At 50.6% G+C, this 22219-nt stretch overlaps 1 protein-coding gene and 1 long non-coding RNA gene across 3 annotated transcripts in view; one reads left to right on the top strand and one right to left on the bottom strand.

Annotated features, from left to right (window-relative positions):
• Positions 1 to 22219, top strand: part of PBX1 (PBX homeobox 1) — a 129005-nt gene that overhangs the window by 33793 nt on the left and 72993 nt on the right. The gene's annotated exons all lie outside the window — the stretch shown is intronic.
• Positions 11083 to 13195, bottom strand: LOC146434134 (uncharacterized). Its single transcript, XR_014853844.1, has 2 exons — positions 12707 to 13195; positions 11083 to 12626 (listed from the first exon to the last, which is right to left on the bottom strand). It is a non-coding gene; the product is annotated as an uncharacterized LOC146434134 (long non-coding RNA).

Below are 22219 nucleotides of genomic sequence, written 5' to 3'. Positions count from 1 at the left end.
TTCCCATTAAAACTCTCACTTTCTTATTATATGAATATATGCACTGAGCCTCTCTCTGGAAGGAAGTGCTGAACTGAAGGGGACAGGGAAAGATGTGCATGGCTTTCTAAAGGGTTTCTAAGTGGAAGGCTGGGTGAGAAGAGTGGGATTCCATGGTCCCGCTCTGAGCGGGGATGTGCTCCCGTCCCAGATGTCAGTCTGGTCTGTGGTCTGAGGGACATTGCCTGTTCCATCCAGGAGCACTGATGGATCTATGATGGGAATCTGACCCCAAAGCAGCTTACTGCCAGTGGGGCTGCCTGAAACATTTGAATCGAGAATTTGCAACTGCTTTGAAGCTTGGAGAACTTTCATCTTGTTGATTTTTCTCCTCCCTTTACAATATTTTAAGATGTTAAATTTCTTTTACTTATTTAGTTTCTTTTCCTCTTGCTAATAACTAAATTATAATGAGGCTCCCAGTGGGATTTAAAAATATATAAAAAAAATCCACATAAAAACCCCTGCAGAAATTATTCCCCCCCTTTTTCTCTTTCCAGTGCAATCCGTTCTGCATAATAGCTCTTTGTCTCGCTGGCGGATAGGCACGGGGGAGGCCAGGAGCTGCAGCGGTGGCGTACCGAAGAGTTTTGTGCCGTCCTCAGCCAAATGGCACAAAGTTCCCTTTGGGGAGCCATTGCAAACTGCACCCCCAAGCTCCAAGCAGCTGGGGGGGTTTTGTGCCCAGGTACCACCCTGCCTAGTCTGTGCTGGGGGCTCAGATGAGCTCACCTCACCCAACATTCCTGCCATGATACAGGTATAATAAAGCAGGAGAATCTTTACACTCCGCGATTTCATTCCACGGATCAAAGATCAAAGCAGAGGAATACACAGTGACCATAAAATTAACTGCTTTTTCAATTTTACAATGCTTTCGGTGATAAAGAATCATATAAATTTAATATTAATTAAACACTTAGCTTTTAACCTCCTCCTGCATCTACTTTTGGCTCCTTGTTGGGGAAAAATTAATTGGGCATCTTAAATCTTGCGTTACTAAATGCTTTGACAGGGGGTTTCAAAAGCACTTAGAACTCGAGCAAAACGTATTTGCTCCATTCGTCCTTCCACTCACCTAATTGAAAATCTTAGAGGGGAAGGGGAGGGGGCAGGGAAGAAGAAAGGAAAAAGTACATTTTATGGGTTTGTTTCTAGAAAGGCAAAAAAAAGGGGGGAAGGAGAACGGCATAACTTATAGCCGCTCTTAGGTTCTTGGCTTTAATTCAATCCCCGTCACACTTAACACCTCGCAAAATGGAAGCGATTGATCTCCTATTGCAGATGGCCTATTGATCGGGAGCTGGGTGCTGGCAGCGCACTGCTGCTTGCTCCCGTGGCTTCCTTCCCTCCATCCCCAAATTCTCCTCTGCAGAAAACTGTCCACATGGCACCTGGGTTGTGTGGGTAAGACATAAACATGAGTCTGTGCCTCTCCCTGCTTCCCAGTATGGGAATGTGTATGATCAGCTCCTGGCCATCGCAACTCAGCTGCCTTTGGCTTTTTAGTGGCAAACAGCAACACTTCATGAATGTGTGAGGAATGAATTGCAAAATACTACCCTCACGATCCAAACCGGAAAGATTCAGTGGGAGGAAAGCTCTTGGAAATCAGTAATGTTGCAAAAGACCTAAGGAGCACAGCGGAGAGCAAATTAGATGTGTTACTTGCAGTGTGGTTTGGCAAAGAGGGTAGCAGTGGGCTTTCTGGGCTGCAGAGGCCACACTTGATAGAGCAGGAGAGATCTTAGTTCCTTTTCCTAACTGGGTATGGCATGTGTCTCCAGACATCTTATTAATGCAACGATACTGGTGAAATGAAGGGAGTTTCAAGAACTGCAGATGTATGGAATCGGAGTTAGGAAGTTACAGAGAACAATTCTCCCTTCGTGGTGGAGCCTCACTCATTTCTATGGCAGACCAGGAGACCCACCAGCAGTCACTCTTCGAGGGGATGTTAGGTGCTTGCCTGTGGTAGGAAACACCTGGATCAAGAGAAACCAAGAAAATCAATTAATGGGCAACAGGATGTTGGGTAGAAGCTCATTGGATGAAGGACATTTTACCTATTTCTACTGACTCTTCGCACAGCACCAGAGTTTCATCGGGTCTTTTGTGAAAGCAAAAGAGTAATGCAGAATTCTACCTTCTACAGGAATTTCTCTCGTGGTCTTGGCTGGAGATTACAGAGAGGAGGTCTCTGAGTGCTCATTCATGGAGCTGTGCAAGCACGATGCAGTAGCTGGCACTCTGTTTGGGATTCTCCATCTGAGTTTGAACTGAGACTTTCCCCTTGATTTTGGGGATGATTAAAGAATTTTTTTTTTCAGAAAAGAAGCCCCCTCTTGCCCAATTCAGAGAGTGAATAGTGCTGCTTTACTTCTCTGTGGTTGAACATGATGGGGTGTCAGATGGTTGAATGAGTAACGTAGGCCTATCCCTGGACTAGGAACCGGGTGGTGAAATTCTGGGTGGACAAGGAAGGAATTGAAAAATGGGGCCAGAAACAGGGTCTGAGTAGAATTGCAGGGGATTATACTGTGGGGGGCAAAAGCTGTGAGGGGCTGGAGATATTTTGCAGCACACTGTGTGGTTGGCACTGCTCTGCATACCTCCTCTTCTGTGTCAGGATCCCAGTTCCTGGTAGGGTTCATTTTAAATTGGGGAAATGGAGAGAAGCAGAATAACCAGGTGCAGATCACCATGGACAAATCCCAGGAAGATGGTCTGATGGTTTATTTATTTATTTATAAATTGTCATTAAATTTCTTTGAGCATTTCCCCACCCCATTCTTAGCTGGTTGTACATTTTTAAGAGGGGATCTCATGCTTGATGCTGAGGACCATGTGGTCCAGCAGACCAGTTTAAGGACTCGTCATTTAAAGGACCAGTGTGATGTAGTACCCAAAGTGGGCAAGGCTGTTCACTGGAGGGTTGCAGCCTCTGTGCCTGGCAGCATTTGGATAACAAAGTAGGGCCAACAGGATCTTTTCTCTGCCATTTTAGGCTGTCAGAAAAGCTACCCAAGTCGTGGCATTGGTTCTTTATGGCCAAGCAGTGCCCTGTCGGCTCTCTCCTGGGCCCTACACCTTGAAAAGCAGGAGCTGCACCTCTTTCCCATGCTGAGGCTGGCTCCCTCAATTCAGCCCTGGGAAAATGAGCTGTGACGTGTGTGCGGACTTTGCCTGACGGGGTCTTGCCCTTTACTCCTGAGTGAAAGGGCTGACACTCAGACTCAGTGTTTTGATGGATTGATTTATTCTAAAAAAATGTCTTGGGTTAGATGGAAGACATTAGTGAAGGACTGGGGAGTGTTGATGCTGCAGTGACTCTATGTGAGCTCTCACAAATGGTGTTTGGGAGGGATTAAGAATGTTCCCATCTTGAGGTGTGTGGACAAATCTAAGGTTCTGTATATATGGGATGTGGGACTCGGTTTTTACTTGAAGAATGATTTTTGGTGTCTTTAATAAACATGTTGCAACTCAGGATGTGTTTTCAAACAGGATTAGATGAAGAATGTGCCAAATACACCTCTGAAGTTTGGTGCTAACCATCCCATATCACCACAGGTGCTTGCTTGCTTTGTCTCCACCCTAAAAGCGACCAGTGCTGGGCTAGAGGCTGCACTTGCTTAAATAAAAGGCTTAGGTTACCCTGGCTCTCTGTATGCAGCTGTGGAAATGCTTTGATACGGCTTATCCTCCAGGATCCATAAGAAAAGTCATTGAGAAACAGCATTGCTCCAGCGAGGCTTTTCTAAGTAGTCCTTTGTGCTTCAGAGTGTAAGATAACGTTAAGGGGAGAACACGGAGCGGTGCTCGCCCACCATCCCCAGCAGCAGCAGTAATGAATGGAGGAAAGAGCTGCTGGGTCTTGCTTGCTTCTCTTTCCCCAAAGGCTCCAATTTTAAAGGTTTCCATGCCTTTAGGATTGCTGGCAGCAGAGGAAGGTCTCCTGGGTGAGAGGTGACCTCAGGGCATAGATGAACACCCTAGTGTACCCTACTGTGTTGAGAACATGAAGGGACCTGGCATGGTGGCACAGCTTGTGCAGGAGCTTTGTACAGTCAGGGAGATGCTGTGAAGGGGATGGGGGTTTGTTGTGACCTAGGAAAATACTGTGAGGGATTGACAGTGGGCTTGAACCAGGCTATTCCTGCTGCTGGTGGAGGAGCTTTACCCCTTTTTACTAGCTGGGGCTCATCTTGTTTTTCTGCCACGTGCCTGCAGCTGCATGCGGGGCATCGAGCGCAGAACTGCTGGGTTTGACTTGTGTTCAAACCCCTTTGGTAATGTTCCTGGATTTCCCAAGTCTTGCCCTTGGAAGATGCTGAGAAGCTGCATTCCTATGCAGCTTGGTAAAGCAGACTTGGGGTCTTGAACAGGTGAAAAGCTTTTAAAAATGTTGGTGTTTCTTCAGGATCTTAATTCTCGAACAGAGGTCTTCAGAGTGTGTGCCTACAGCGTGCCTATGTGCACGTGCAGCCTGTGGTGGATGTAACTCAAGCCTCGTCAAAATAATTTCATGCTTTAACAGAACTTTGACTAATTTGGAGTTTGGTAAGAAGAGGAAACGTTTCAACTTTGGTTGGTGCCTGAAGCAAAGCAGCTTTGGGTGGTGGATTGCTGCAGTGCCAAAGAGGCTGTGAGCAGCATGGACAGGGGGGTGTTCAGGGCATGTTTGAAGATGCAAAAGGTAGATTGCAGTAAGATTTATTAAAAAGCCCCAAACATTTGGAGTTCAGCAGAAGCAGGACATAGACCAAGCCTAAACCTTCTCATTGTGTTGATCCCATGGCATGCAGTGCTTGGGATGAGTGTTTGAAAACATGCCATGGATCATCCTCTCCTCTATCCTGGGTAGGTGCCTGCCATCCTGGCAAGGCTCTCCTGGCTCAGCATATCCCCAGACATTTTTACTCTGTGGGGGCTATAATGAGTCCTCAAGTGTTGGGTTTCTCCCTCCTGTGTTCAGGCTCTCGGTGGTGCAGCTCTGCAAGGGCCCAAAGGCAGCTACGGTTCAGCACCGGTCACTTTGCCAGTGCTGGCAGGAGGAAGAAAGTGTTTGAATTTGGGTCAGTCACTCACCAGTGCTCCTCGGGGAGGCTCTGCTTTCTTGTTCATACCAGAGTGGGATCGCCCGGTGTTCAGAAAGGGCTGAGAAACGTGCAGGAGTTCTTGTTACCTGCTCCAGCCATGGAAAATTAACTCTGCGCATGCAGTTTGCTCTGGGGAACTTTGCAGTCTTTTGCTCCTAATTCATGGTATTTTCACTAGCTTCTCCCTCTAGTCCCTTTTCCATAAAAGTAAGTAAAAGAAAAAAAAGACGGCAGGCAGTGGAGAGGAGAAAGCAGCTGCAAAAAGGCTGTTCCACCAGCAAGGGGCATAAACCTGTTTGTCAAGCCCTCGGTCCTGCTGAGAGCAGGAATGGTCTGTTCAGCCCTCAAAGGGGAGTTGAAACCATCCTTGTCACAGCACAGGGGCTGCCTGTGCCCTGACCCTCAGCTGTGCTGCATTTCCATCCCCATCCACTTGAGGCCCATTTCTCTGTGGCCCCAGCGCGTGCAGTATCACATCCCTGTTGTATTCCCGTGCCTTTCTAGGGTGTGTAAAGCTCTGTCCTGTGACTGGGCACACGGAGAGGAAAGGAGACCCTGCCACCCTGCTTGGGCAGCTCATGGGGACATCATCTGGCCTCTCCTCTCTGCTTCTTGCCCACCCCCCCCTTCCTGCCATTGGAAGGAGGGAAAGAAAAGGAGAAACAACCATATGAAAAAAATGTTAATTTATTAATCACGGAATATATAGCAGTTCATCTGAAATGCTGTTGCTATGCCAACACCCTGGGAGTTTATTTTCTTAATCCAGGAGCGAAGCGTTTGGTCCCCCGCTCTCCTGCTGAGCTATTTGAATATGTTGCTGCTGCCGCCATATCTGTTTAAAAGGGAGAAGGAGGGAAAAAAGGAGGAAAAAAAAATAAAGTAGGCTAAACCACCAAAGCAGTCAGATGCAAAGCAGTAAGAAGCCTTTCTCAGTACGACTTAGTAAAAATGACACAAATTAATATACTCTACTTAAACCAGACCAAGATTAATGCTTCTCTTTCAGAGCAGCTTAGTCCAACTGTCACTTGACAAGCGTTCGTCGGACAAAATCAACACTAATCAACATTTATTCCTCTCTTGCCCTTGGGTCTGAGGAGCGTAGAGCGGGCTGCGCCATTCTCCGGCTCGTCTCGCCACGCTTTTCACCCTCCATCCAGCTTCGCCATATATCACCCTTCCTCTCTGTGCTTCTGCTTGTACGGATCCACACGCTCAGCTATCAGGCTACATTAGAGGCATGATAGATTTTCTGTTTTAATTTACATCTATTATATTACAACATAACAGATCTTGATTCAGTTGAGACCAGTGTCTCCTATAGCCAGAATCTTTGGGAAGATTTTCGTGTGAACTTTTTAAGGCTGGTTGCAAAGTGGCTTCGGGTAGACTCTCCTTCTCCCTCTTCTCACTTCTGAGTGCTGAGCAAAGGTGTTGTGGTGCATTCTGCTCAGGGAAACCTGTGGCTGTGTTGGCTAGCTTGTCATGTTGCTGGGCGGTGATGGCTTTGGAGAGGACAGGCAGTTGAGCACTGGCTGCTGCTGTTTATGTGAGAGGACAGGTGATGGCTTTGGAGAGGACAGGCAGTTGAGCACTGGCTGCCAGGCTGCTTTGTAGCTGAAGCCTGGAGGAGCTCTTGCTGATGCCCTGTGCCACAGACGCCCTAATGGGGTGGAGGGGAAGAGGCTTGAACACATCTGTTGGTGTTGGGAGAATGAGGTCTCAGCATACCCGTAGGGCATCTTCCCATTTCCTGTGCAGGGATGCTGAAGCTGTGAGTGTCTGGCACACGTAGGGTGGCAGGGTTTTGCAAAGATTCGTGGCTCATGTCTGGTGACCGAGGTGCTGGTTTCTGCCATCTCTTTGGAGCAGGGAAAGGGCAGGTCTGACCTAAAGTCTGGCTGTTTTCTCAAGATGTTGGTGGGTCATTCTCCAGCTGGCTGTGCTGTTGAGCATTAGATTTGTCTTCTCTGGTTGTCCGGAGGGTCTGTGGGGAACAGAAAAAGGCAGAAGAGTGGAAGAAACTGGAGCATGTTGTATTCATTTCCTCTCCAATGAGCGGAAAACCGGTGAAGGTCATGATGCTGCTGTGCCCAGCTCAATGTGATTTTGAAGAGCTCTTCCTATCCTTGGAGCATTGGGTTGTTAAAATGGGAGGGGAATCCCTCCTCCACCTTCCCATTTCTGCACTTTGTGTTCAATGCCTTTTTTCACTGATTGTCTGGTAGAGTACTCATTTGGTGTTAGGGTGATCTGTATTTGACTTTTCCAGTGCCACATAGCTGCAAGCTTGGACAAGACTTTGTCTTACAGTCACCTAGATGGGAGCATGTGGGAGTTAGGCTCCTGGGCAGACTAAAATCAAGGTAGTTCTTGCTCTCCTTAGTAAGCTCTTCAGGTTGTGTGCAAGTGTAAATCCATCTGGGAAGGTAGTAGACTCAATTTTCCAAATGGTGTTTAAGAACAAGTTAAAATATCCATCAAGGATGCTCCTGTTCCATCTGTAAGTAAGGAATCACTCTGTAGGTATCTGCCACACCCCTCCCACTGCTGGTTTGGGCTGTGAGGGGCCAGTGTAGTGTTGGGTCTCCCAGGATGAAGTTGGTGCTGATAGTTACCATCCATTCTGCTCTTGCCAGTCGTGGATAAGGTACTGAGGTTGCCCTTTATTTTAGTGGTGTTTATGGCATCCCTAAGTCTAGAGGTTGTTCTCCTGGATTTGTTGTCTTAGGGGCTCTAACACATAATGTCTTGGTTGTTGAGGCTAAGCTTGTCTCCACATTGTGCTGTGGAAGATGGGTCAGCGGTCCCAGGGATGAGATCCCCTTAGAAAGTTGCCATCAGTCTCCCAAGTCAAAGCAGAGTTGGGTGATCTTGCTGGGAATTCCGTGTTCCTCTTCTGCTCTAGGTGCTTTCTGTCCTGTTGCTAAATCTAGTTCGGAAATTGTAACTTCTCCGTTTTTCCTGGGAACTCTTAGGTCTGTTGAGCTGTGACACGAAGGCTTTCCCTGCTCTTCTCTGCCATTGTGGCCTCTGTTGCATCGAGCACAGGCTGCTGCCTGGCAAAGCACTGGAGCTCACTCCTTCCCAGCCCAGCTGGACTGAAGTTGGGGCTCGGGGAGCTGGTGGGATCTCCCTCTGCCTTTTTCCCTCCCTCTCTCTCTCTCTGCTGGTGTGAATGAAGATTTGATTAATGCGGGCACTTTAGCACAAGTGCCATTTTCCAGGCTGTAGCTCTTGGCACAGGGAGCGCTGCCGGACCGGAGCAGAGGAGAACTGCAGGCAGCATCTGCGCTCGCCGGGCACTTTACAGCCTGCCTGGAGGGGAGCACCCTGCTTCCCTCCCTGCTCCTCATTGCTCAGCAGTAAAGTAAATGATGCTTGGTATAACTTTGCACTTCCAGGACTGCAACTTAATTTAAAAACAACCCCAAACTCCAGGAACAGGAGGGGGCTCTGTAGCCGGCTCGTCTCTGCAAACCCACCTCGTTAATTTTAATGGTGGGAGAAATTCTCCAGCTGGGGAGAGAGGCAAGGCAGAGATGCTTAAACTTGGAGTGCCAGCAGCCCTCAGGGATGGGAGGACAGCAGTAAGCCCCAGCCCATGGGAGATTGGCCAGGGACAGACTTCCCTGTCAAGTCCTGGCCCTTTTGGTGACTTGTAAATTATCCAGGCTCCCACTCCAGCTCCAAACAATGGTCTGGAGCAAAGGCATGGTGGGAGCCTGGATGGTGGAACCACGAGCTTGTGTAGGGAACTACTTGCTCCAAGGCTGCTGCAGGCTGTGGGGCTTTGCCAGCTCCTCAGGGAGGTTTTGGAACAGAGATAGCATGTGTAGGAATTAATGCTGTTTGTAAAGCACTTGGAAGATGGGAAGAGCTATAGGAGAGCTGTAATTAATAGAGGCTGGCTAATTTAATGTTCTGCCTTGACATCATCTCAGCTGATATATATGTTAGGAAAAGCACCTCCATTAGTGCTGGGGAAAATCATTCCCCTTCCAGTGCTGGGGCTAAAGCAACCAGATTTATTTCTCTTTATTGTCTCCAGGAACTGAAATCCACACATCTGAGTCTTGGAAGAGACTGTGCCTGTGAAAAAGCAAAGCTTTGCAGAATGTTTTTGCTTTGGACAGATGCCCAAGTGCCCTGTGACTGAGGTGCTGCCACTGCAGTGGCAGAGGTCAGGGCTGGGGGAGAAGTTTGGGGTGAGTGTGATCTGTGAGCTCTTAATGAAAGCCATGTGTGTCTGGAACAAACTGGTTTTTACTGGGAGAAGGGGGCAAATTTGTCATGGGGATGGCTCTGTGCTGGGCCAGGATGGCCATGGGAGTGAGTGCTTTATTTGGGTACTGGGGAAACAGAGGAAAAGAAGGCAGTTCCTTGGTGGCAGCATGGGAAATATTAACTGGGAGATGATGTTCCTGCTGCCCTCAGTGGGATACCCAAGGAGATTTGGAGACAACCAGTATTAAATGAGTGAAAGGAAATTGGTCCTGTCTGCTGTTCATGAATTGTTATTGTTGCAAAACTGAAAGATTCAGGTGCTGATTGTTTTCCTTCCTGGATGTCTTGTGTTAAGCCAGATCTGGGTATTGTGAATGCCTGATACTGCAGTACTCTTACTGAGAGCCGTGGTGTTTAGTGACATATTTATACTGCAGAAAGTCTTGCTTTTGTTTTGTTTGAGGATCTAGTGTAAGCTGCATCTCTTTAATCCGTGCTCTCAATTACTTTGTTGCTCTGGAATGATGTGAAGTGGAGGAAATCTCCACTTCTTGCTTTTGCTTTTAACTGCTGTAAACCCATTCTCTAGTTTTATTGTAGCATGTTCCCTGTAGCTGTCTTTCAAGAGTGCTGGTCAGCACAGCCCTCCTGCCCTCTTCTCCCAGGGTAAACCAGACTGGACTCAGAATCCATATATAGCTCTTGGAGAGGCTTTCTGTGATGCTGGCTGGTTTCTGTCCAGCTTTGGATGTGCTCGGCTCACTGGGAAGCTGGGCTATTCCCTGTGCCTGAATATGGCATTGGGTCCTGCCCAAGTCTGAAGGCATTGGCCTTATATGCATAGAGCAGGCAGCTTCTATATAAATGTTTTTATAAGGGCTATAAACCGCAGTGCTTTGGAGTGTGAGCCAAGCTCTGCACGCTGAGCTTGGAAAAAAGTTCCCTGTGAGCATCTTATCCTGAGCTCCTTCTCCATCAGGCTTATTGTGATGGCATGTGCAAACTGGAGAGTTGCTTACACCAAGATTAGGATGGCAGAGGGGATAGGGAGCCAGGGCAAGGCTTGTCCTGCTCCTGCTGGAGCTGAGGTGTGAAACCAGACACCTCTCCTGGAAAGTTGGTGGGTGTCTGTGTGTGTGCACATACCCATGGCCCCCCCCAAGGGCATCAGCTCGCTCAGTAAGTGACCTTCTCCCAGGTCACTGCCTGCCAGGGTCACTTGGCTGCTCAGCTGCATGTCAGGGATGCTTTTCCCTGCTGCTGAAAGAGCAAAGGAGAGATCCTGCTGGAGGAGGGGAGGGCTGATAGCCCCCATGGGCTGGCTGTGTCTGGATGTGGTCCAGAGGAGGTGTGAGAGGAGCTGGGGAAGGGGGGAAGCTCTGCAGCAATCAGACTGGTCAGTGCAGCATTTCATGAGCCTGAGCTGGCCCCCAGGGGCTGCCCATGCCTCAGTTTCCCTAGCTGTAAAGTCAATAATCTTGCAAGCCAACTTGCCCCTTTTTCTTGGTGCAAAACAACATTGAGGTTTGGTTGAAAAATGCCAAGGGAGCCTCTGCAACGTGTAAGCCATGAATGATGGTCTAGATAGAAAGCCTAGTTGCCAAGGCTGACTTTTTCCTGACGGGGATGCAAAGCCACTGCTGGAGCAGGTCTCCCTGCAGGAGGCAGTCCAACCCATCTGTGTTTAATGGGGACCACACAACACGGCAGCTGGCCCTGGGCCCAGAGATATTCTTGTAACTTAATAGCGCCCTGCAGAGTCAAACAGTGCTGTAAAGGGGGTACAGATTTTTTAAAAGGTATTTAGAAGCCCGGGGCTATGGAGACAGGTCCTGTGGACTGTTTAAAAGCCGCATGCTGCCCACCTTGGTTGTCTGTCCTTGTATATTCCCGAGCCACTGGGATCATGTTCCTCCAGTGAGTGCCTGGCTCGAGGCCGCAGGGGTAACAGGTGCTGTCCTCTGCTGGGGCCTCAGGCAGGGATGACTCAGCCCCAAAAGGTCTCCAAAATGAGTCTAAGTGATTTGGGAGCTTGGCATCTAGGGTTTCCAGCAGCACAGGCACTTGTCTGAAGGGTTCCACTTTGGATGATTTTGTGTAATATGTGTAGGGAGTCTTGGCTCTGCACAAGGTCTCCTCCACAGCAGGCATACCATGTGTGATCTTGAAAAAATAGGGTAATCCATGGAGGACATCACTCAAGGCCATGCATTTCTCCTTTTTGGTAAAGCAGGGCAGGGGGACAAGCCTTCCTCAGCAGAGGGATCTGGGGTGGAAAGGGGTTGATAGTGCTCCAGAGTGTACTTGGGGTATGGAGGGGAGTTGGGTCTGCCTGGTGGCCCAGCCCAGCTGCTGCAGGCCACGTCCCCTGAGTCTGAAGAGGTCGGCTCTTGGGAGGAGCTGGAAGGAGATGTGCCCAGCCTGCCAGGTGGACGTGTGGAGTGCTGGGGCTGGGAGCTGCAGGGACATCCATCACTCTGCCCAGCTGGCTGCTGGAGAGGTGTCAGAAGGCAACAGCTTTCTGTCGCTGCTGACCTGCACTGGGGTTGAACTTCTGACCTGGAGATAAAAGGCTTTCCCCTCCCTCCATGGCTCCTGTGCCCTTTTCCTCAAATTGCCCAGGCTTTCCCACCCTCATCCAACCAGGCTTACAATGGAGAAAGATCATTTATTGTGCTGCCGTCCTTCTGCATCCCATTCCCCCTGGTCCTTCACCATGAGACCATCTGGCTCTACCAAAAACCTACCTGCCTCCTGCTTTCCTTCCTCGTCCTCTGCTTGCCACAGCTTTAGCACTTATTCCACAGAAACTTGACAGAAGATTTGGTGTGCCAAGGAGAAGGGAGAGGGCCTGGTGGTCCTTTGGCTCTGGCAGGACCTCTTGCAGAGCACTGATGGGCAACATAGCTCCATGCTGCAGAGGCAACTTCATGAAATCCATGGAGATTCTGCTTTCATTGGGTCCCCAGAGCCCACAGAGCTGGACAGGCTTAGGCATGAAGGTGGGAGAGGTCTCCCCATGCTTTGCTTCTCTCTCCATCCCAGAAGGAAGGTATGAGCTGGGGAGTGAGGAACAAGGTCCATGCAAAAGTGTGTTATGTCTGCCGCTAATTTTGTGATTGGAAATGAAGCAACAAAGGGAGGTGGTGCAGCGTGAGGATGGTTTAACCTTGATAAAACAGTGATTTCACCAAGGATGATGTTCTCCCATCTATCTTCATCCATCAGGGCGCCGCTGAAATATGCTGATGAAGCCTGTGGATAGGAGTACAGTGCAGTTAAATGGGGCGTTGCAAACGCTCTCTGTACCCCCGTGACAAGGTGGCGTTACTTACTGTCCAAATGTAGTGCTGGGAACGGCACGATCCACTGCCTTTTGCTCCGTGGGCTGGGGTGGGATGCAGCCAGGGCTGTGTCCCCTTCTGTGGAGAGTCTGAGATGGCAGTAGCACCTCAGCACATCGCATAATTTCCTCCTTTTCTTTAGTGCCACAGAGAGCCGGCAGCGCAGAAGCAGTAAACAAATTCAGCTTCACTGTAAAATTGCCTTCGCCTCCCTAGCAGAGGGAGACGTTTGGTCGTGAGCGATACCAGGTGTGCAGGTAAGGCAGGCAATGGTCCTGCTGGCTTCAGTTGAACATTAACTGGTGGGTCTGGTCTGCGGGGGAGTCAGGAAATCCCAGGGCTTTGCTGTTTGTTCGGCTACCATGCATTTCGCCTGCGCGTGCTGTGTCGGAGTAGCAGCAATTAAGCTTTATTTATATGGGGTTTCCCAGCTTGCCGGGTGGGAAGTGGTGGTACGTGGGTGTGAACGCTGTGTGTGAACTTCTCCTCAAGTTTGGGGATTAGCAGCACGGGCCAAGTGCCACAGTCTTTTTTGGTCAGGTATGTGGGGGTGGTTTGCTGGCCGTGTGCGAGTGTAAATGTCAATAGGTCAGTGGTAAACTGAGCCCTGTAAGCCAAGCTGCTGCTGTGCCCAATGCCTCTGGGACTACGGCCATGGACATGGCCCCAGCACTTCCAGCTTGAGTTTCAGCAGTGGTGTCCCCGTGTCTGAGCTGGGCTGTGCCAGTCTTGGAGTGAGCTGGGATCTCCTTGCCTTGGGAAGGAGCACGGTGGAGCTGGCAGGGAGAGTTGCTCCATTCCTGCCGTGCTGCAGGGAAATAAAAGCCAGGATGCTGCTGGTGGCATGGGCCCATCCTGACACTGGGTGGGACTGAGGGTTCAGAGTCCTCTCTGAGGACTCATCTCCAGCCATGGAGCCAGCTTCCAGCCAGCTTCTTCTCTTGCAACTGTGTTTATCTTCCTGGGCTGTGCTTTCAGGAGCTGGCAAGGTGTGAGTGCTACCTCCAGGCCTCCTTCCAGACTCAAGCTTGCAAGAAGGTAAAGCTATCTGCAATGCTTCTGCAGTCAGCAGGGCTCTGACACGGCTCCAGAGCTCTCCGCCATAAATAACCCAGACAGACAGATGCCTCCCTACAGACCAGACGTGTGGTGAAGGCTGGAGAGCTGGTTCTGGACCTGGAGAAGGGACATGTCCATCCAGCACAGCACAAGGCCAGCATACCCTGCTGTGAGAGGGCAGAAAGCCTGAGCAGAGGCTGCCACCCACACTGAGGCAGGGACCAGAACACTGTGATTTCACACTGTCGGAGCTCCCTCCATCTTTGATCTTTTGGGCATCCTGGTTTCCCTGCTCCATGCCAAGCCTTGGAGTATTCTCTGGGCTCTCAGTTGTTACTCGGGATGATGCTCAAGGGGTCTCAACTACACTGAGACCATCCTCAGCCTGACTACCTCCTGTAGTCAGGCTGACAACTGACACAGTAAAGACTTTCAGTAAAGACACTGACACAGTAAAGACTTTCGGTAAAGACACTGACACAGTAAAGACTTTCAGCACACAAGGTCTTTATCCCACCAGCAAACTCACTCCTTGTTGGTAGCTCAGACTTTGTGATGGCCTCCCTCCTCCTCAGACATCCCTCGGGATACCTAGTGAGCTGGGAGTTGGAGTGATGTGCTGGTCAGCTTTAAGCAAGGCTGTTTCTTCCCCTCCTCAGCCTCTTGTGTTCCCATTCTCCTATTGCTGCTTCCACTCCTGATGCTTTCGGGAGCATTTGGGGGAAAAAAAAAGTTGACAAAAGAAATGAATTATGCATAAGGAATTAATTTCCTTGATGAATAGGGACTTACAAACTCAATTGCCATTCGCTTTCAAGGAATGCTTGGGGGAGCCGGGGGGAGGGAATAAAAGCAGAGGATGGAGCAGTGGCTGAGTAGCTGAGCCTGGAAGTGTTCCTGGCCTTTGAGTGGACTTTGGGAAACAGCCCTGGGTCATTTAAACCATATGATGGGTCTTGTATTCCCATCAACGTGGGGGGTTCTTTGCTGGGGTGAAAATCAGGGTGGCGAAGATGCAGCAAAGCAGTGCATTTGTTGGTGAGTGCCATCTTTGGAATAGGAGGAGAAAAGGGCCAAATGAGAATTTGGATATTTTAATAGATGGGGAAACTGAGTCAGGTGTGTACATGTGACTTTTTCAGATAGGGTGCAGGCCAACAGGCAATACAGGAGTCATACTCAGTGCTCTTGTTTTCCAGAATTTTGCCTTTTTTCCCTTATGTGCCCTTCCCTCCTGCATGCTGCTGTGTCCTGGGAGCAGAGCCAACGACTGGGAGCACTAAAAGCACTGGAGTGAAAATGCTGTAAAAGAGCCTTCTGGAAACTTTGCCCAGCCAGAAAAACTTGCCCCCAAACCCAAGCAGAAAATTCAGATTCCTGATGGGAAGAGAGCATCTGTCAACCCAAGTGATCTGCCGGGCATCAAGCTCTTGTCCTTTTAATCAGTGTTCATGGGAAGCGCAGAGGGATGGGGCAGGTCCGTATTTTTTGGAGGAAAGGAAACCCTTGTGATGCTCTTGGGGTCAGAAGTATTTCACCTTGCCGAGCATCAGGGTCATTGCAGGAAAGTGTTACCTGGCTGTTGTGCTGTCTGATGAATTGGAGAAGTGGTGAGCAGAGCAAGGCACCAAGGGGAGGTGTGCTGGACCTTGAGCTGGACAGGTGTTTTTCTTCTAGATCCTGAAGTTTTCCTGCCCTTTGCAGCTTGCACATTGCCCCTCAAACATTACAGTCTCGGCAGGAATGATATACCTGAGTACCCATGGACTTGGGATGAGGGTTTGCAAGTGAGCAAGGTAAGGTGTTGCTGGCTGTCTGCATATTGCCAAAATCCAAGAGGACAGTGAGTGTTGGCAGCAGCTGTGCCAGAGCTGTGGATTCCTGCAGCCAGGAGCAGTGTCTGTGCCTGCACACCAACCCTGTGACACACTGGAGCGTGGCCCTCTCCCCCTTGGTCGCTGCTGTGATACGCCTGGGGGTTTGGAGGAGGGAGAAGTGTACCCCAGGCATCGATAGCATCCCCAAAACCCACACCCAGGGACTAACTGCATGGAATTTGGGATCACGCAGGCTGGTTGGGAGGAGGTGGCACGAGTTCCTCCTGCTGCGGAAGGGGAGTGAAGGAGTGCGCCTGCCTGGGAGCGGGGGGGGGGGGGGGGGGGTTTAATCATGGGAAGGGTGGTTTAATTGCTGCTTTTCTTTTCCATCCCCTTTCTCAGCCACCCTCCCCTCTCCCAAGCTGAGGGCAGAGGGGATCCGCGGGCAGGGGGCTTTGGAAGCTGTCGCTTTGCATTGCGCGGCTGGGGAAAGGTCTCTACCTGCCTTATTTTGTCCCTTTTGCTGTCAGTGCTGACAGTGCTCATGTTTATTTCATCCTGCGTGGCGGCTGTCTCGTTTCCCTATCCTCCGATGTCATTAGCGCGCCGAGAGCGGGCCCTGCAGTGCTCAGCCTAATGAATTCCGCTGTGGCTCCTCTCTCCCCACCTCGTTACCAAAGCTCAAGGTGTCAAATTAAACCTGGCCGGGGAAAGGAGAGAGAGAACAAGGCGCAAAAGGAGGAGGGGAGGGGGAGGATGTGTGTTGTAGGGGCTCCTTTGATTCCAGGGTTTCCCCTTTTCCCAGCTATTTTCCCTTTTAAGCTGTTTCCCTTGTGGCTTGGGTTTCTCTTTGAGGCTGGATGTGTCGTCACACGAGAGGTGGGGACTTTGTCCTTGGTCCTGAGTCCTCTTTTGTGGAGGTGGGAGGAGGGATGTCTTCTTTATTTATCCCCAGTGTAGAGTACATCTTGGCTTTGAGCAACCTGGTCTAGTGGGAGGTGTCCCTGCCCATGGCAGAGGCTTGGAATGAGATGATCTTTGAGGTGCCTTTCACCCAAAACCATTCTATGATTCTTCAGCGCCTGCTTGGCCTTGTCCACACAGGAGACAGCAGTGAGTGTCAGCGAGGTGTTTTAAAAACCAAGTGGCTGTTTCTCAGCTCCTGCTCCACCTCCTGGGTTGTGCCCTCAAGCTTGGATGAGTTTTGCAAGTGGTTTTAAATGAAAGCTGCCATCCCCTAGCTATGAGAGCTGGTGAATTTGAAGTGAGCTGCTGTCTGCCTTGAGAGTGGGAGTACTAAAAGCGACACTGGCAGTCTCCCACCAGCTCTTAGGCCATGCTCTGCTGGGCCATGTTTCACTTTCCTTTAATATTACTCATCTCTGGTGTGCCCCTGGCACAGAAAGCTTGGGGATTCCCTGCCCTCCCTAGCCAGGGAGTCCAGCCCTTGAAGGTGGCTGGACTGTGGAGGACACCTGGAGTGATGGCAGCCTGTCTCCAGCACCACTCCCTGCCCCATCCATCTTGGCTCGCAATGATTTAAAATAGTTTTATAATATGATTATCTCCTCGTGGATGGGCTTTTTCATTATGTTGGCTGCTTCAGCTGTGGGGAGCATATTAATATGGGATTAGTGCCATGGTGGAGCGTGTGTCAGCAGGGGGCAGGGAGGGACAGCCCTCCCCACCCTGACTGTTCCTGCAGTCCCCCCAGCTGGGGTGACCATGGGCTGTGCTGAGTCTGGTGTCTGCTGGGGACACAGGAGCAGAGCAGGAGCCAAGGGGGACAGGGCCTTTCTATGATGTTGGGAAGCTTAGGCCCTTTTGTAATCCAGGTTTGGCATCTCAGGGCCACTGGTGGATGCTGCTGGGAGGATATGGCTTGGAGAGCACCATCTTGGGTGACAAAGTGGCGCTGGAGTCCCTCCAGTGGCATTCTGTCCTGGTGCCCTCACTGGGTGTGAAGCTGTAATGGTCGGTGGCATTTGTTTTTGCTTTGTCTTGTGTTCTGGAAGGGGAGCACGTGGTGAGAGGGGATGACAGGTTTGTCCCTGTGCATGAGATGGAGAAGTGTCACTGTCTGCCTGGGGAGCCTGGATCTTGGTCCCCCAGCCCAGGGAGCAGAGCAGGAATCCCAGACCTGCTCCACTACCTACAGCAGCAATATTTGGGTGAAGGGAATAGAAGGAAGAAGCCTCAGAGCAGGGAGAAGGCAGAAGTGTCTGTCTCTTTCTCCTCACAGCTTGCTGGACATAGGACTGTTTGAACTGATGGGCTCAGGACCCATGTCCTGGAGCTATGGCTTGTGACAGTGGCTTTTAACGCTGTGCTGGTGGCCAGGGCGCAGCTGGGTGTGCTGGGAGGTGAGGAGCAATTTCACGTGCAATTGGAACTGCAAAGGGAGAGTGGAGGGAGGTACGATTTAATCACCTCAGCTGGCCCTGGGCCAAGACCACCAAGGTTCAAACACCTCTCCGTCACAGGAGATGCTGGGGGAGTATTAATTGGTATAATTCATCAACCATTTGGCACCTCTTGGTGTGTTGTCTTCGCAGTGTCCCAGTGCTCCAGACTGGGGGGGGATTTGGGGAGTTTTGAGGCTGTTTTGGAAAGCAGGTGAAAGCTGCTGGCCTGGGCAGCTCCTGAGGCCACAACATGGTGCTAGGGGGTCAGTGGAAGGTTCTCCAAAGCTGCCTGCATGCTGGTGAGGAAGGCATTCTATGTGGAATTTATCTGTAGCTCCTGATGCATTGGGCACTTCTTCAGCAGGTTGGTGCAGGGGTTGTGAATGGATCTTTCAAGCCCAGCCCAGAATCTCCCCTTGCCTACTTCTTGAGAAGGCCTTGGACCAAAGATGCTGTGGAGGCTGGACAAGCCCCTCTGGCAGCACCTGGCTTGCCAGCTGCCATGTTTAGCGTGAGCTTTCATGAGCTTCCTGGACTGGTATGGCACTGAAGATCTGACAAGGAGTTAAGTGATGTGAAAGCATGCTGAAGGGGCAGTCTGAGATAAAGCAGAAATGTTTTCCATGCACTGTCCTAGGAAAAGGCAAGAGAAAATAAAAGGAAGCACTCTGATATGCCTCTCTGGTTAAAGCCTCAGCCACATATAGAATGAATTTACCACTTTTTACTGTGTAGCCAAAAGGGATGAGTGTGGCCTAAACTGGACTCAGTGTGAATATCAGCCTGCTATGTGGAGGTATTGCCACTTTTCCTGGCCACGGGAGGCACTGAAATGCAGCCAAGTCATCTTGATTTGAGTAGCTTGTATCGTGTCCTCTCAGCTGGCTGGTAATGGTACGAGTGTCTCCTCCTCTGCAGACCTGGGAGAGCCAAGGCTTATGTGATCTGAACAGCATCATTTTTGGGGAAAGCGTGAAGGTGTTGCATGCCAAGTACCTATGTGATGTGGGTGTCTCAGGGTGGCTGTGCTGGGCCAGGAGGAAGGTGGACCCAGCTGGGCTGCCCTTGTCCCAAAGCCTGGTGGCACTTGCCAGGGGAAGGAACAAAAAAGCACAGAGCCAGAGTGAAGTGCCCCTTTGCTGGTGTCCCTCCCCAGTCTCAGTAGTGAGCAGCAACACGTTTGACAATGCTCAGCACAAGTTCCCTCACCCAGCTCCATGGTTTTTGTTTTGCTCTGTGTGTAAAGCTTCTTGTGTGGCAGGGGACAGGTCACCCTGTGCTGTGCCTCAGTTTCCTCATCTGGGTGGAGGGGTTGGTACAGGTTTGCTTCCGCTCTGGAGTGCAGTGGAGACAAGTTCAGTCAAGCACTTTGAAGTCCTCTGATGAAAAGCGCTGGAGAAGGACAGAGGCTTATTAATTGTTGTTGAGAATTACCTGTCAGTCCCACGTGAGGAGCTGCTGGCTGAATTTCTGCTGTCTGCTCTGCCTAGGAGAAGGTAGTGACAGTAGTGAGACGATGAGAGTGGGGCTGTCATTCTCATGGAAATCAGTCCTGAAGGCTCCAGGTTCTGGGAGCACTATGTCCAGGTTGTGAAGGGAGACATGGCTCTGTCCTGGCATATCACTGTGAAGATCTGGCCAGCATTCCCTTTCAGGTAGCAGTGGAGCCATGAAGGCATAGGCACTGTTTGGCCTTCCTCTTCTGGGATGGAGCTGCTGCCTGGGTTTTGGGTGCTTGACATCTGTGTTGACACCAGCCCATGGGAGACTTAGACACAGGTCTGTTGGCAATAACAAGGAGTTGTCATGGTGTGTGCAAAATGGATGGCTCTTCGGAGGGGTGGATTTGTGCCTGACTCAGTGACCTGGTAAGCCTCTCCAGAGTATTAAAACACAGCTTTCTGTGCAGCTATGAGACTCGTGCTGGAGCAGTGATGAACCTCTTGGCTGTCTCTCACTGTGGTTGGATTCACATGTTTCAGAGTCTGTAGTGCTGCTGGATGGGCGGTTGGGGTGGGAACTGCAGTGCTGTGCCTGTGTGTTGGTGATGCTGCCCAAAGAGCCTGTGCTTTACACCTTGGGGAGGGAGGCACTGACTCCTCTTGGAGAGCCATGGAGGAGATTACTGGGGAAGAGAAAGCCTTCTTCCCTCAAGCCAGCTTGTCATCACCTCTTTGCTTTCACCCTATTAAAAGGCTGTAGCATCAGCTTGGCTTGCAGGGTCTGACCCTTATGATGGGGTGGGTTGTCTTCCCCAGCCAAGAGGGAATTCGGAACTGGGAACTTGATTGTTGCAGATGATGTATGCCGTAGTTTGGAAGCAAAGAGATCTCCATGCTCAGAAGTTGAGGCAGACAGGTAAGAGCAGGAGTACTCCCTGGTGACAAATCTTGGTGGGACAGCACAGCATGGCAGTGAGGGCCATGGAGAACTGGCTGGCCTTAGATATTGTGTGTGGGTGAGCACTGATGCTGTGATCAGACCCCTGGCTCTGCTGAAGCACCAACTTCCTCGCTGGCTGTGGTGGTGCTGATGTGCATTTCCATCCACCCACTCCAGCCAGGCTCAGGGATGCTCTTTTGCTGTGGATTGGGATGTCCCAAACTTGTCTCCTCCGTGAGATGTGTCTGCTTTCCCAGCCCTGTTCTATGCTCTCCCACTCTTGCCATGACACCGAACATCTTTCTCATGGATGTATTTGGCAATGCCAGGCCCGGCTTTCTTGCCAGTGTGGCAACAGACACGGCTCTCAGCTTGTTAGACTGAAAGAATGTGCCGTTTTAATTAATGATATGTAAATATCCTTGAATGGGCCGCATTTGCATATTAAGAGAGATTTGCGGAATCTGCGGAGTAATATATTTTAATTAAGGATTAATTAAAAATAATGGGAATTTCATTTCGCCTGGCAGAATCCGTTTAGATCTTCGCACACGTCTGCTCGGGAGCCCGGTCGGAGCGCGCTGCCGGTGCCGCGGTCCACAGCTGGGGCCGGCCGTCGGTGCCACGCCGCTCCTCACCGGGCCCTGGCACTGCCACCAGAGCTGATGGCCGGTGCCCTCGGCCGCACAGCCGGGCTGCGGCTTTTCGGGCTGTTTTTTGATATTCTTTATGGCAAAATAAGCAAATGGCTGTGAGACACGGAACACTAGTTGTGTTGGCAATTATGTTAATAGCATGCTATTAGGCTATGATTCTATATGAGCAATTGGGGAGAAGAAATGCCTTACTGAGAGAGAATGATACAACAGACGTCTGTCTTATTGATATAGCTCCAGAGGAGCTTTCTGCGTAATTACACTCGGCCACTTTTCGGAGGTGGGAGAGAGGCAGTGGCCACAGGGTGGATGGGAGAGTGGCCCCCTGCCTGTGCCTGCATCTGAGGCAGGGATGCATTGGGATGCCTTCATGATGCTTCCCGGAGGGATTTGGTATCCAGCTGTGATGGGCTGGGTGTCCAAGTGTCCACTGGTCTGTTTGGTGTGTTGTTCCGGATGGTCTTGCAGAAAGTATGTGTCCTGTATCAGTGGCCAAAGGGCCACTGGAAAGCTCTGAGGACTTTGGCTTGACCTCGTGGCTTGGTTGCTTGAACCTTGATCATAGAGAGCATCAATGGGAAACTGAGCGGCTTCTTAGGGAAAGTTGGCCATCAAGCCAAGCAGATAGACAGGTGGCTCTTGTAGGACTGGCAAGGAGCAGGATGGCTCTTGGGGTCTTGAGGTGGGTGGGGAGCAGCAGGGAAGAGCAGGGGTGCTGCTCCCTCCATCCCGCCCGTCTTTTCCCAGCACTAAGCCAGCTGCAGCATATCGAATGCAAATGGAGAAAATGCAGTTTGTGGTAAGTGTCCGCTAATAAATAACCTCCGAGTCTTCTCCCTATCAGGCAGTGACATCCTGCATTTCTCTTCCCCGCCGCACCAGCCCAAGACATTTAATGATGTGGTGCTCCTTACGGGATGTGCCGCCCATGCTAAATATCTCCAGCCTTCACAAAATGGTGGGCAGAGAGCCCAGCCCGGCCCCGCGCCGCTCCCCCGCCGCCCTGGGCACAAAGGTCAGCGGTGGTGGCCTGGCAGCCCCCTCCTGTCCCCGGCGCCGGTGCAGACCCCTCCGCCGCGCTCGCCCGCAGTCGCTGGAGGATTTCATTAACTGCGCGAAGTAAAAAATAATCAATTTCAGATGTTCCCAGTGTTTGTGGTAATGGTCTCTCTAACCATTCTGATT

The sequence above is a fragment of the Lichenostomus cassidix genome, chromosome 8, assembly GCF_008360975.1.
Source record: "Lichenostomus cassidix isolate B80296 chromosome 8, HeHo_3.0, whole genome shotgun sequence".
NCBI lineage: Eukaryota > Metazoa > Chordata > Aves > Passeriformes > Meliphagidae > Lichenostomus > Lichenostomus cassidix.
Note: the sequence above shows the minus strand (reverse complement) of the source record. Positions and strands in the feature narration are given on the sequence as shown.